Below are 15,823 nucleotides of genomic sequence, written 5' to 3'. Positions count from 1 at the left end.
TTGGCCTTGAGGGGGTCAATGTTGGGGTTCTCTCAGAGGTGGCAGCCATTCATAGAACATAGAACAATACAGCGCAGTACAGGCCCTTCGGCCCACGATGTTGCACCGAAACAAAAGCCATCTAACCTACACTATGCCATTATCATCCATATGTTTATCCAATAAACTTTTAAATGCCCTCAATGTCGGCGAGTTCACTACTGTAGCAGGTAGGGCATTCCACGGCCTCACTACTCTTTGCGTAAAGAACCTACCTCTGACCTCTGTCCTATATCTATTACCCCTCAGTTTAAAGTTATGTCCCCTCGTGCCAGCCATATCCATCCGCGGGAGAAGGCTCTCACTGTCCACCCTATCCAACCCCCTGATCATTTTGTATGCCTCTATTAAGTCTCCTCTTAACCTTCTTCTCTCCAACGAAAACAACCTCAAGTCCGTCAGCCTTTCCTCATAAGATTTTCCCTCCATACCAGGCAACATCCTGGTAAATCTCCTCTGCACCCGCTCCAAAGCCTCCACGTCCTTCCTATAATGCGGTGACCAGAACTGTACGCAATACTCCAAATGCGGCCGTACCAGAGTTCTGTACAGCTGCAACATGACCTCCCGACTCCGGAACTCAATCCCTCTACCAATAAAGGCCAACACTCCATAGGCCTTCTTCACAACCCTATCAACCTGGGTGGCAACTTTCAGGGATCTATGTACATGGACACCTAGATCCCTCTGCTCATCCACACTTTCAAGAACTTTACCATTAGCCAAATATTCCGCATTCCTGTTATTCCTTCCAAAGTGAATCACCTCACACTTCTCTACATTAAACTCCATTTGCCACCTCTCAGCCCAGCTCTGCAGCTTATCTATATCCCTCTGTAACCTGCTACATCCTTCCACACTATCGACAACACCACCGACTTTAGTATCGTCTGCAAATTTACTCACCCACCCTTCTGCGCCTTCCTCTAGGTCATTGATAAAAATGACAAACAGCAACGGCCCCAGAACAGATCCTTGTGGTACTCCACTTGTGACTGTACTCCATTCTGAACATTTCCCATCAACCACCACCCTCTGTCTTCTTTCAGCTAGCCAATTTCTGATCCACATCTCTAAATCACCCTCAATCCCCAGCCTCCGTATTTTTTGCAATAGCCTACCGTGGGGAACCTTATCAAACGCTTTGCTGAAATCCATATACACCACATCAACTGCTCTACCCTCGTCTACCTGTTCAGTCACCTTCTCAAAGAACTCAATAAGGTTTGTGAGGCATGACCTACCCTTCACAAAGCCATGCTGACTATCCCTGATCATATTATTCCTATCCAGATGATTATAAATCTTGTCTCTTATAATCCCCTCCAAGACTTTACCCACTACAGACGTGAGGCTCACCGGTCTATAGTTGCCGGGGTTGTCTCTGTTCCCCTTTTTGAACAAAGGGACCACATTTGCTGTCCTCCAGTCCTCTGGCACTATTCCTGTAGCCAATGATGACATAAAAATCAAAGCCAAAGGTCCAGCAATCTCTTCCCTGGCCTCCCATAGAATCCTAGGATAAATCCCATCAGGTCCCGGGGACTTATCTATTTTCAGCCTGTCCAGAATTGCCAACACCTCTTCCCTACGTACCTCAATGCCATCTATTCTATTAGCCTGGGGCTCAGCATTCTCCTCCACAACATTATCTTTTTCCTGAGTGAATACTGACGAAAAATATTCATTTAGTATCTCGCCTATCTCTTCAGACTCCACACACAATTTCCCATCCCTGTCCTTGACTGGTCCTACTCTTTCCCTAGTCATTCGCTTATTCCTGACATACCTATAGAAAGCTTTTGGGTTTTCCTTGATCCTTCCTGCCAAATACTTCTCATGTCCCCTCCTTGCTCGTCTTAGCTCTCTCTTTAGATCCTTCCTCGCTACCTTGTAACTATCCATCGCCCCAACCGAAACTTCACACTTCATCTTCACATAGGCCTTCTTCTTCCTCTTAACAAGAGATTCCACTTCCTTGGTAAACCACGGTTCCCTCGCTCGACGCCTTCCTCCCTGTCTGACCGGTACATACTTATCAAGAACACACAGTCGCTGATCCTTGAACAAGCCCCACTTATCCAGTGTGCCCAACACTTGCAGCCTACTTCTCCACCTTATCCCCCCCAAGTCACGTCGAATGGCATCATAATTGCCCTTCCCCCAGCTATAACTCTTGCCCTGCGGTGTATACTTATCCCTTTCCATCATTAACGTAAACGTCACCGAATTGTGGTCACTGTCCCCAAAGTGCTCTCCTACCTCCAAATCCAACACCTGGCCTGGTTCATTACCCAAAACCAAATCCAACGTGGCCTCGCCTCTTGTTGGCCTGTCAACATATTGTTTCAGGAAACCCTCCTGCACACACTGTACAAAAAACGACCCATCTATTGTACTCGAACTATATATTTTCCAGTCAATATTTGGAAAGTTAAAGTCTCCCATAATAACTACCCTGTTACTTTCGCTCATATCCAGAATCATCTTCGCCATCCTTTCCTCTACATCCCTAGAACTATTAGGAGGCCTATAAAAAACTCCCAACAGGGTGACCTCTCCTTTCCTGTTTCTAACTTCAGCCAATACTACCTCGGAAGAGTCCCCATCTAGCATCCTCTCCGCCACCGTAATACTGCTCTTGACTAGCAGCGCCACACCTCCCCCTCTTTTGCCTCCTTCTCTGAGCTTACAAAAACACCTAAACCCCGGAACCTGCAACATCCATTCCTGTCCCTGCTCTATCCATGTCTCCGAAATGGCCACAACATCGAAGTCCCAGGTACCAACCCACGCTGCCAGTTCCCCTACCTTGTTTCGTATACTCCTGGCATTGAAGTAGACACACTTCAAACCACCTACCTGAACGCTGGCCCCCTCCTGCGACGTCAAATCTGTGCTCCTGACCTCTATACTCTCATTCTCTCTTACCCTAAAACTACAATCCAGGTTCCCATGCCCCTGCTGCATTAGTTTAAACCCCCCCAAAGAGCACTAACAAATCTCCCCCCCAGGATATTTGTGCCCCTCAGGTTCAGATGTAGACCATCCTGTCTGTAGAGGTCCCACCTTCCCCAGAAAGAGCCCCAGTTATCCAAAAATCTGAAACCCTCCCGCCTGCACCATCCCTGTAGCCACGTGTTTAAATGCTCTCTCTCCCTATTCCTCATCTCACTATCACGTGGCACGGGCAACAACCCAGAGATAACATCTCTGTTTGTTCTAGTTCTGAGCTTCCATCCTAGCTCCCTGAAAGCCTGCCTGACATCCTTGTCCCCTTTCCTACCTATGTCGTTGGTGCCAATGTGGACCACGACTTGGGGCTGCTCCCCCTCCCCCCTAAGGACCCGGAAAACACGATCCGAGACATCACGTACCCTTGCACCTGGGAGGCAACATACCAAACGTGAGTCTCTCACGCTCCCACAAAATCTCCTATCTGTGCCCCTGACTATAGAGTCCCCAATTACTAATGCTCTGCTCCTCTCCCCCCTTCCCTTCTGAGCAACAGGGACAGACTCCGTGCCAGAGGCCCGTACCCCATGGCTTACCCCTGGTAAGTCGTCCCCCCCACAAGTATTCGTCGACTTTCTCGGGGAAAATTAAAATGGCGGCAGAAGCAGCATTCTGAAGTGGGGGCGGGCGGATAGGTGTTAGATGGTTGAGGTGTGTGGAGATTGGGTCGGGTGGGGAAATAATTATTTTGCCATGTTAATGTTATTGTTTTTGTCATTGTTATAAAAATACCTTAATAAAAAAAATGTTTTTTTAAATTTACCTGGACTCTTTGAATGCTGAAAATTGTAACAAGGTTAAGGAATTTGAAAGTTTCACAAGTTTCCGGTTAATGGCAGTTGGAAATGGGACTTTAGCTGATAAAAAGCTTGTATTAAAACTGCATAGACAATTTGTGCATCCGTCTCCTCGGAGGCTGAAAAAGTTATTAAAGGATGGCCAGGGATTTTAACAACATTGTGGCCGTGGACTTTAAGATCTGGGATAAAGCTAACAATATATTTATTTTGCATTTTGTAGATTTAGCAGCCAGATTTAATATTTATTTTGCATTTTGCAGATGTAGCAACCAGACTTAGTCACTCAACTGTTGTACGAAGTAAAGAAAAGAGAGTAATTCTGGATCAAATCGTGGAAAAATGGATAGGGACAGGAATGGGCCCACCGGCAAAATTCCTTACGGACAATGCGGGAGAATTTGCTAATGATGAGTTTAGGGATATGTGTGAAAACGTGAATACCACAGTTATGAATATGGCTGCGGAAAGCCCATTTAGTAATGGTGTGTGTGAAAGAAACCATGCCGTAATAGATGACACGCTCTGGAAAATGTTGGCAGAGAGACCAAACTGCAAGTTAAATTCAGCTTTAGCATGGGCGGTACATGCAAAGAATTCTTGCAGATGGTTAGGGGATTCAGTCTCTATCAATTAGTATTTGGTAGAAATCCTAAAATTCTGTCCATATTGGATGACCAGCCTCCAGCTTGGGAAGGGTCTACGATTAGCTCTGCCTTTGCTGAGCATTTAAATGCATTACATAGCAGTAGAAAAACCTTTTTGGAAGCAGAAGTTTCTGAAAGTATTTGCAGAGCTTTAAGGCATAATGTACGGCCATCAAATACCGTTTTTCAGCAAGGAGACATAGTATACTATAAGAGAGATAATTTTAATGAATGGAAAGGCCCAGGGAAGATCATAGGCATAGGTGGCAAAACAATTATTTTGCAACATGGCAATCAAACTGTTAAGGTACATTCACCAAGGATAATGGGTACAGTTTACAAATTTAGACAGAGCAGACAGACATGACGAGGAACCAGGGTCATCTGGTACACACGTGTTACAGAACTAGGAGGACCAGTTAACTGATATAGCCAGGGTTTCTGTGGAGGAAGACAATACTTCTGATGAATTAGAACAGGCCATTTTTCCGAAAGGACAACTGCCAAAAGTTGATATAAAAGTAACATACTTGCCTGAAAGGTCTAGTCAATTGAAGGATGCAGCTGTTATTAGTAGAGCAGGAAGGCCACTGGAAAGTATAAACATTGGTTGAATGTACAGCATTCAGGGGAGGGTGTTAAGACAATGGATTGGGAACATGACGTTCAAAAATGGAGGGCACAGAAACGCAGTGCCACTTTAGATAGTACATAGGATAGTGAACAGGTTCGCAGGAATTGGTCGAGAACTATTGAAAGGACATCCCATAGCAGAATGGAAAAATCAAGCAGTAGCAGTATAGAACGAGATACCAGGCTGGATAGGGGACGTAGTTTATCAAGGTCTCGGAACATGGGTAAGACTATAAAGACTACTAGGAGTAGAAGCCCACATGCACGTGAGATTTTGGTGGCTTCCAATAAATTAGATGAAAAAGTTATTAAAAATGCCACACAGCAAGAATTGCATCGTTGGAGTGAATTTGGTGTTTCCACGGAAGTACCAGATAGGGGACAGATGGATTTGCACGGAAAAGGTTCTTCCGGATGGAACTTATAATGCAAAGGCCAGGCTTGAGGCAAGGGGATTTGAAGAAAACTTAGAAGATCAGGATTTCCTTCCTACGGCAGGAAAGGTCATTTTAAAGATCTTCTTGGCTCTATTAGCCACAAAGGCATGGGAAAGCAAATCTATGGATATAAAAGCTGCCTTTTTGCAAGGGCATCAGCTTCAGAGAGACATTTTTCTCCGTCCTCCTAAAGAAGCAGCTAACACAGAAGGGGTACTCTGAAAGTTGAACAAATGTGTATATGGATTAAATGATGCGTCTAGAGTCGGGTATTTTTTGGTAAGGTCAGTTTTGTTAAAGTTAGGCTGTTGCCAGTTGAAAGTAGATCCGGCAATATTTTACTGGCACTATAAAGAAAATCTGGCATCTTCATGATGCATGTCGATGATTTTTTGTGGAGTGGGACTAGTGATTTTGAAGCTATTGTCATCTCTGGTTTGAGGAAAGAATTCAGGGTTGGAAGTCAGGCTTCCGGTGCATTTAATTATATTAGACTGGAAATTGGACAGACTAAGTTAGGGCAACTTTACGTCAGCAATCTTATTTGGAAAGCATCAGCCCAATAGCAATTAATCGTGGTCGGGTTTCACAAAAAGATGCAGTGGTTTCAAAGATGGAAAAAGAGCAATTGCGAAGTTTAATTGGGCAACTGAATTGGTTAGGTAGACAGACTAGACCGGATGTTAGTTTTGATGTCTTAGAGTTAAGTACAAAACTGAATGATCCCAAAGTGGAAGACATAATAAGAGCAAATAAAGTGTTGGTCAAACTAAAAATGCAGGAGTGTGTTTTGAGGTTCCCGGTTTTAGGTTACCGTAGGCATTTGAAACTCAAAGTTTATAGTGATGCGTCCTATGCAAATATGTGATGGGGTTTCAAACGCAGGAGGTTTTATAATTTTCCTTTTGGGTAACAATGGTAAATTCCCTCTTGTGTGGGAAACAAAGAAAAAAGGAGAGTGGTCAAAAGCACTATGGCTGCTGAGACGTTAAGCCTTGTCGAGACAGTGGATATGGCATTTTATATATCTCAGATATTGACAGAAATTTTGGGATAGGGAATTTGGGGAACATACCCATTGAGTGTCACATTGACAATAAATCCCTGTGGGGAAAATGTGCACTCTACAAAAAGTGTCAATGAGAAAAGGTTAAGGATAGACATCGCAAGTTTGAAGCAGATGTTCGAGAGAGAAGAGATAGCAAAAATTAAATGGGTCAACAGTAGCTATCAATTGTCCGACTGTTTTACGAAAAGAAGGGGCTAGTTCACAGAAACTTTTGGATATTGTTAATGAAGGTCGCCTGTGTCTGTGGCTTTGCTTTTTATCCTTCCAAAACTAAAAAAAAAAGAAGGGGGGGAAATTGCGTGTGTTTTTGAGTTTTTTGTAATTTTGTTTTCACCAAATTATTATTTTTTCTCCAAGGAAGGGAGACTGTTGAGGAATGGGTTAAGAGGCATTCCAATTAAATGTCTCATTTATGTTAAGTATCCAGTAATTGACAGGTGGCCTTTGGGGCATGTGATGTGTTGATAGAGTTTTTGTACAGAGTTGTGTTAAAGGAAAACAAAGGTGTTTGTGAGAAGGAGTAGAACTTTTGACTTTTCCAACAGCAGCTAAGCAGCTAACAGTGTTGGGCAAGCTAATGGGGCTAAAGGTAGATAAGTCCCCTGGCCCTGATGGAATGCACCCCAGAGTACTAAAAGAGGGGGGAAATAGCAAAAGCGCTTGTGGTAATTTACCAAACTTCGCTGGACTCTGGGGCGGTTCCGGCCGATTGGGAAACTGCAAATGTGACATCACTGTTTAAAAAAGGAGGTCGATAAAAGGCGGGTTAGCTTAACTTCTGTGCTGGGGAAAATGCTTGAATCTATCATTAAGGAAGAAATAGCGAGACGTCTGGATAGAAATTGTCACATTGGACAGACGCAGCATGGGTTCATGAAAGGCAGATCATGTTTGACTAATTTATTGGACTTCTTTGAGGACATTATGAGCGGGGTGGACAGCGGGGAACCGGTGGATGCGATGTATCTGCATTCGACAAAGTGCCGCACAAAAGGCTGCTGCAGAAGATAAAGGTGCATGGCGTTACAAGTAATGTATTAGCATGGATAGAGGATTGGTTAACTGGCAGGAAGCAAAGAGTGGGGATGAATGGATGTATTTCTGGTTGGTGATCAGTGGTTTGTGGTGTCCCTCAGGGATCAGTGGTGGGTCCACGGTTTATATAGATGATCTGGAGTTGGGAACCAAGTTAATGTGTCAAAGTTCGCAGATGACACTAAGAAACGTGGCAGAGCCAAGCGAAAGTCTGCAGAGGGATATTGATAGTTTAAGTGAGTGGGCAAGATCTGACAGATAGAGTTCAATGTTGGTAAATGTGAGGTCATCGATTTTGGCAGGAATAACAACAAAATGGATGATTATTTAAATAGTGAAAAATTGCAGCATGCTGCCATGCAGAGGGACCTGGGTGTCCTTGTGCATAAATCACAAAAAGTTGGTTTGCAGGTGCAGCGGGCATTTAAGAAGGCAAATGGAATTTTGTCCTCATTGCTAGGGAGGTTCTGTTGCAGCTGTATAGGGTGCTGGTGAGGCCACACCTGGAGCACTGTGTACAGTTTTGGCATGATTACCTAAGAAAGGATGTACTGGCACTGGAGGGGGTGCAGAGGAGATTCACTAGATTGCTTCCGGAGTTGAGAGGATTAGTTTATGAGGAGAGACTAAGTAGATTGGGTCGATACTCATTGGAATTTAGAAGAATGAGGGGGGATCTTATAGAAACATATAAAATTATGAAGGGAATGGATAGGATAGAAGCAGGCAGGTTGCTTCCACTGGGGGGTGAAACTAGAACTAGGGGGCATAGCCTCAACATAAGGGGGAGCAGATTTAGGACTGAGTTGAGCAGGAATGTTTTCACCCAAAAGTTCATGAATCTGTGGAATTCCCTGCCCAGTGAAGCAGTTGAGGCTACCTTGTTGAATGATTTTAAGGCAAAGATAGATAGATTTTTGAACAGTAAAGGAATAAAAGTTACGGTGAGCGGGCGGGTAAGTGGAGTTGAGTCCACAAAAAGATCAGCCATGATCTTACTGAATGGTGGAGCAGGCTCGAGCGACCAGATGGCCTACTCCTGCTCCTAGTTCTCATGTTCTCGGTTTTTCTCTACTCAATTTTCACCCACTTGCCAGACTTAAAAAGTCTGGATTGGTCTGCTGGAGAATCATGTCGATACACAAACTGCAGATCAGACAAAGGGAGGCCGGCATCACACAAAGAGGAATGTGACACTGAGTGATACACCCAATGCAAGATGAGAGAGAGAGAGGCCGAGCCAGCAACAAAGACTGAGACAGAGGAAGTTAAATTAGAACAAAAAACCTCAGGCACTGTACAGCGCACTCAGAGAGAGAGATAAACAGAGAGAGATGAGACGGAGGGAGAACTAAAACACTCAGCAAGTGACAGCAATAAGCGGAGAGTCGGCAATTCAGTACAAATAACAAAACACAATTACCTGGCGACCAGTTGTCGTCTTCAGTGGACAGGGTAGTGCTGGATGTCTAAATGAAATTCTTCAGTCCTGAGTCTGTGGCTTTATATTGCAAAAACTGAGCACTTTCAGTTTCAATTTGCATTTCCAAGAAATCACACGATTGGTAATAATCTACTGTGTAATGAAATGAAAATCGCTTATTGTCACAAGTCGGCTTCAATGAAGTTACTGTGAAAAGCCCCTAGTCGCCACATTCCGGCGCCTGTTCGGGGAGGCTGTTACGAGAATTTAACCCTCGCTGCTGGCCTGCCTTGGTCTGCTTTCAAAGCCAGCGATTTAGCCCTGTGCTAAACAGCCCCTAGATTACCTCTGCATGGGAAATAAATGCTGACCTAGCCAGCGATACCCATATCACACAAATTTATTTTTCAAAATTAAGTTATCTAAAAATGATATGGCAACAAAAGCGGGTCAAAGGGTAGGAATTATGCGACGAATAACTCAGCTCTTGACCTCCCCCAAACCCTGTTCACCATCTGCAAGGCACAAGTCAGGAGTGTAACGGAATACTCTCCACTTGCCTGGATGAGTAAAGCTCCAACACTCAAGAAGCTCTAGTCGCCACATTCCGGCGCCTGTTCGGGGAGGCTGGAACGGGAATTGAACCCGCGCTGCTGGTCATGTTCTGCATTACAAGCCAGCTGTCTTAGCCCACTGTGCTAAACCAGCCCCACTAACGAGGTGGAGCAGCACATCATCTGATCCCACGGAGAAAACCCCAGGCAGCATGCAGCCATGCCACAGCACATACCAGCTCCATGATTCGGGATGCTGACCTGGCTAGAATGATGGAACGGTGGAGTCCACGCGGGATACCCTGTTCCCCCGAAGGGGTCAGTGGGTCAGCCACAAGGCAGCCAGTGCCGCGTGCGAGGCAGTGGCAGCGGCCGTCATCTCGGGGAGTGTGACCAGGAGGACTGCCACCCAGTGTCGCAAGAAGCTCAACACCCTCCACCTGGCCGTATGGGTGAGTTGGCACCGGCCCCCTGGCACCGGCCCCCCCTGCCAGCCCCAAACGCACCCCCCAATGACCTGTAACTGCCCCCCCTCACCCCAGCACAACACTACGCCTGTGCCCCAGCACACCCTGGCATCCACCAGCATGCCCAGCAGTGCTGGCCACACCTGTCTCACGCCATGCCTCCCCCCCAATTATGCATGAAGTGTTGCGCTCACAATGCCCCCTCTATGTCCCACAGGAGAAGGTAGCCCACAACAGATGGGGGAGGGCCCAGACAGACAGCGGGTATTGACTTCAGTTTTCTCATCCTGTACGAGGCACGGACCCTGGAGGTCGTGGGGGTGGCCGAGGTCAGATCGATCACCAAGATTCCCGTACCGGCCTCCCCGAACAGGCGCCAGAATGTGGTGACTAGGGGCTTTTCACAGTAACTTCATTGAAGCCTACTTGTGACAATAAGCGATTATTATTATTATTATTATTATTATTATTATTAACATTGTTATTGGCCTATGCCGCAGAGGTGAGTATCCACCGGTCCTCATCCAGATGACCTGTCACATGTGAGTTGTACATACCAGGATGATGATCCTTCCCTCTCACTGACCACGTGTCCATTCTCCCGCAGGATCTCAACTCGGTGGTGTCGGCCCACCTGGGGTGCTCTCTCTCCCTCCCTCCCCATCCCCCCCTCCCCTTCCCAAAAGAACACCTCAAGAGGCGAGCTTGAAGGATGCCACCATAGATGCGAGCTGACCTGCATCCACCTCTCCCAGTTGACCCTCCCTGCCCCAGTACCCCCGGGCTCTCTGCTCCTAGACCAGGCCCTGGCATACCACGTGCAGGTGATGGGTGTGAGCGGCACTCAGCAGACAGAGAGGAATCAGACTATGGAATAGGTTGAGGAGCAGCAGAGCTAATAATAATAATCTTTATTTTCACAAGTGGGCTTACATTAACACTGCAATGAAGTTACTGTCTAATCCCCCAGTCGCCTCATTCCGGCGCCTGTTCGGGTACACAGAGGGAGAATTCAGAATGTCCAATTCACCTAACAGTACGTCTTTCGGGACTCGTGGGAGGAAACCAGAGCACCCGGAGGTTTATCGGGACTTCTGCACTAGGTGAGAGGGTCAGAAAGTATTATCGTCATCTTCTGTGAAATCTTGTGTGTTGATTTCTTCTGTTTTGTCCACACCCCTCACTTTGTGATATTTTTTGTGTGCAGGAGGAATGTAGCTTGCGGCTGATTAACACTGTGAAGCATAATGGTGTCGCCATCTGGGATGGCCACTTCCAGAATACAAAATGGACATTTGCAAAGATTGCAGGGAAAAATGGACAATGTTAAGAAAGCAGGCAGGCACAGAGCCTGTCTGCATATTGGAGAAACAGCTCCCAGACGAGACTGAAACTGTAGGCCCTTTAGCATATGGATGGCCCATCTCCGGAACAAAGGAAGATACTTAAGTAACCGATCTGGGCCCAGACCTCGCGGCGCCAGTTCCCCAAACAGAAAGCAGAAAACAAAGCAGGCCAACGTCCACCTAGGACACACCCAACCATCAGGGCACCCACCCCTTTATTGGTCAGGATCAATGCGAATGATCAAGAAATGGCCCAATTGATGTCCCAAATGTGACATCATTGTTTAAAAAAGGAGGTCGATAAAAGGCGGGTTAGCTTAACTTCTGTGCTGGGGAAAATGCTTGAATCTATCATTAAGGAAGAAATAGCGAGACGTCTGGATAGAAATTGTCACATTGGACAGACGCAGCATGGGTTCATGAAAGGCAGATCATGTTTGACTAATTTATTGGACTTCTTTGAGGACATTATGAGCGGGGTGGACAGCGGGGAACCGGTGGATGCGATGTATCTGCATTCGACAAAGTGCCGCACAAAAGGCTGCTGCAGAAGATAAAGGTGCATGGCGTTACAAGTAATGTATTAGCATGGATAGAGGATTGGTTAACTGGCAGGAAGCAAAGAGTGGGGATGAATGGATGTATTTCTGGTTGGTGATCAGTGGTTTGTGGTGTCCCTCAGGGATCAGTGGTGGGTCCATGGTTTATATAGATGATCTGGAGTTGGGAACCAAGTTAATGTGTCAAAGTTCGCAGATGACACTAAGAAACGTGGCAGAGCCAAGCGAAAGTCTGCAGAGGGATATTGATAGTTTAAGTGAGTGGGCAAGATCTGACAGATAGAGTTCAATGTTGGTAAATGTGAGGTCATCGATTTTGGCAGGAATAACAACAAAATGGATGATTATTTAAATAGTGAAAAATTGCAGCATGCTGCCGTGCAGAGGGACCTGGGTGTCCTTGTGCATAAATCACAAAAAGTTGGTTTGCAGGTGCAGCGGGCATTTAAGAAGGCAAATGGAATTTTGTCCTCATTGCTAGGGAGGTTCTGTTGCAGCTGTATAGGGTGCTGGTGAGGCCACACCTGGAGCACTGTGTACAGTTTTGGCATGATTACCTAAGAAAGGATGTACTGGCACTGGAGGGGGTGCAGAGGAGATTCACTAGATTGCTTCCGGAGTTGAGAGGATTAGTTTATGAGGAGAGACTAAGTAGATTGGGTCTATACTCATTGGAATTTAGAAGAATGAGGGGGGATCTTATAGAAACATATAAAATTATGAAGGGAATGGATAGGATAGAAGCAGGCAGGTTGCTTCCACTGGGGGGTGAAACTAGAACTAGGGGGCATAGCCTCAACATAAGGGGGAGCAGATTTAGGACTGAGTTGAGCAGGAATGTTTTCACCCAAAAGTTCATGAATCTGTGGAATTCCCTGCCCAGTGAAGCAGTTGAGGCTACCTTGTTGAATGATTTTAAGGCAAAGATAGATAGATTTTTGAACAGTAAAGGAATAAAAGTTACGGTGAGCGGGCGGGTAAGTGGAGTTGAGTCCACAAAAAGATCAGCCATGATCTTACTGAATGGTGGAGCAGGCTCGAGCGACCAGATGGCCTACTCCTGCTCCTAGTTCTCATGTTCTCTGTTTTTCTCTACTCAATTTTCACCCACTTGCCAGACTTAAAAAGTCTGGATTGGTCTGCTGGAGAATCATGTCGATACACAAACTGCAGATCAGACAAAGGGAGGCCGGCATCACACAAAGAGGAATGTGACACTGAGTGATACACCCAATGCAAGGTGAGAGAGAGAGAGGCCGAGCCAGCAACAAAGACTGAGACAGAGGAAGTTAAATTAGAACAAAAAACCTCAGGCACTGTACAGCGCACTCAGAGAGAGAGATAAACAGAGAGAGATGAGACGGAGGGAGAACTAAAACACTCAGCAAGTGACAGCAATAAGCGGAGAGTCGGCAATTCAGTACAAATAACAAAACACAATTACCTGGCGACCAGTTGTCGTCTTCAGTGGACAGGGTAGTGCTGGATGTCTAAATGAAATTCTTCAGTCCTGAGTCTGTGGCTTTATATTGCAAAAACTGAGCACTTTCAGTTTCAATTTGCATTTCCAAGAAATCACACGATTTATGAAATGAAAATCGCTTATTGTCACAAGTCGGCTTCAATGAAGTTACTGTGAAAAGCCCCTAGTCGCCACATTCCGGCGCCTGTACGGGGAGGCTGGTATGGGAATTTAACCCTCGCTGCTGGCCTGCCTTGGTCTGCTTTCAAAGCCAGCGATTTAGCCCTGTTCTAAACAGCCCCTAGATTACCTCTGCATGGGAAATAAATGCTGACCTAGCCAGCGATACCCATATCACACAAATTTATTTTTCAAAATTAAGTTATCTATAAATGATATGGCAACAAAAGCGGGTCAAAGGGTAGGAATTATGCGACGAATAACTCAGCTCCTGACCTCCCCCAAACCCTGTTCACCATCTGCAAGGCAGAAGTCAGGAGTGTAACGGAATACTCTCCACTTGCCTGGATGAGTAAAGCTCCAACACTCAAGAAGCTCTAGTCGCCACATTCCGGCGCCTGTTCGGGGAGGCTGGAACGGGAATTGAACCCGCGCTGCTGGTCATGTTCTGCATTACAAGCCAGCTGTCTTAGCCCACTGTGCTAAACCAGCCCCACTAACGAGGTGGAGCAGCACATCATCTGATCCCACGGAGAAAACCCCAGGCAGCATGCAGCCATGACACAGCACATACCAGCTCCATGATTCGGGATGCTGACCTGGCTAGAATGATGGAACGGTGGAGTCCACGCGGGATACCCTGTTCCCCCGAAGGGGTCAGTGGGTCAGCCACAAGGCAGCCAGTGCCGCGTGCGAGGCAGTGGCAGCGGCCGTCATCCCGGGGAGTGTGACCAGGAGGACTGCCACCCAGTGTCGCAAGAAGCTCAACACCCTCCACCTGGCCGTATGGGTGAGTTGGCACCGGCCCCCCCTGCCAGCCCCAAACGCACCCCCCAATGACCTGTAACTGCCCCCCCTCACCCCAGCACAACACTACGCCTGTGCCCCAGCACACCCTGGCATCCACCAGCATGCCCAGCAGTGCTGGCCACACCTGTCTCACGCCATGCCTCCCCCCCAATTATGCATGAAGTGTTGCGCTCACAATGCCCCCTCTATGTCCCACAGGAGAAGGTAGCCCACAACAGATGGGGGAGGGCCCAGACGGACAGCGGGTATTGACTTCAGTTTTCTCATCCTGTACGAGGCACGGACCCTGGAGGTCGTGGGGGAGGCCGAGGTCAGATCGATCACCAAGATTCCCGTACCGGCCTCCCCGAACAGGCGCCAGAATGTGGCGACTAGGGGCTTTTCACAGTAACTTCATTGAAGCCTACTTGTGACAATAAGCGATTATTATTATTATTATTATTAACATTGTTATTGGCCTATGCCGCAGAGGTGAGTATCCACCGGTCCTCATCCAGATGACCTGTCACATGTGAGTTGTACATACCAGGATGATGATCCTTCCCTCTCACTGACCACGTGTCCATTCTCCCGCAGGATCTCAACTCGGTGGTGTCGGCCCACCTGGGGTGCTCTCTCTCCCTCCCTCCCCATCCCCCCCTCCCCTTCCCAAAAGAACACCTCAAGAGGCGAGCTTGAAGGATGCCACCATAGATGCGAGCTGACCTGCATCCACCTCTCCCAGTTGACCCTCCCTGCCCCAGTACCCCCGGGCTCTCTGCTCCTAGACCAGGCCCTGGCATACCACGTGCAGGTGATGGGTGTGAGCGGCACTCAGCAGACAGAGAGGAATCAGACTATGGAATAGGTTGAGGAGCAGCAGAGCTAATAATAATAATCTTTATTTTCACAAGTGGGCTTACATTAACACTGCAATGAAGTTACTGTCTAATCCCCCAGTCGCCTCATTCCGGCGCCTGTTCGGGTACACAGAGGGAGAATTCAGAATGTCCAATTCACCTAACAGTACGTCTTTCGGGACTCGTGGGAGGAAACCAGAGCACCCGGAGGTTTATCGGGACTTCTGCACTAGGTGAGAGGGTCAGAAAGTATTATCGTCATCTTCTGTGAAATCTTGTGTGTTGATTTCTTCTGTTTTGTCCACACCCCTCACTTTGTGATATTTTTTGTGTGCAGGAGGAATGTAGCTTGCGGCTGATTGACACTGTGAAGCAGAATGGTGTCGCCATCTGGGATGGCCACTTCCAGAATACAAAATGGACATTTGCAAAGATTGCAGGGAAAAATGGACAATGTTAAGAAAGCAGGCAGGCACAGAGCCTGTCTGCATATTGGAGAAACAGCTCCCA

The 15,823-nt window shown here is 46.8% G+C and overlaps 1 protein-coding gene across 2 annotated transcripts in view; it reads right to left on the bottom strand.

Moving 5' to 3' along the window:
- The window catches only part of LOC140409355 (interferon-induced very large GTPase 1-like), a 54,281-nt gene extending 40,693 nt beyond the window's left edge, over positions 1–13,588 (bottom strand). The window contains exons 1-3 of one of the 2 annotated variants that reach the window (XR_011940327.1): positions 13,467–13,588; positions 9,096–9,248; positions 4,744–5,088 (exon numbers count right to left, since the gene is read on the bottom strand). The gene's annotated coding sequence lies outside the window, so the exon portion shown is untranslated. Of the gene's footprint in view, positions 1–4,743; positions 5,089–9,095; positions 9,249–13,466 lie in introns of those variants that run through there. The other variant, XM_072497786.1, reaches the window with a different exon arrangement.
- Between the last annotated feature and the right edge of the window lie 2,235 nt (positions 13,589–15,823).

The sequence above is a fragment of the Scyliorhinus torazame genome, chromosome 3, assembly GCF_047496885.1.
Source record: "Scyliorhinus torazame isolate Kashiwa2021f chromosome 3, sScyTor2.1, whole genome shotgun sequence".
NCBI lineage: Eukaryota > Metazoa > Chordata > Chondrichthyes > Carcharhiniformes > Scyliorhinidae > Scyliorhinus > Scyliorhinus torazame.
Note: the sequence above shows the minus strand (reverse complement) of the source record. Positions and strands in the feature narration are given on the sequence as shown.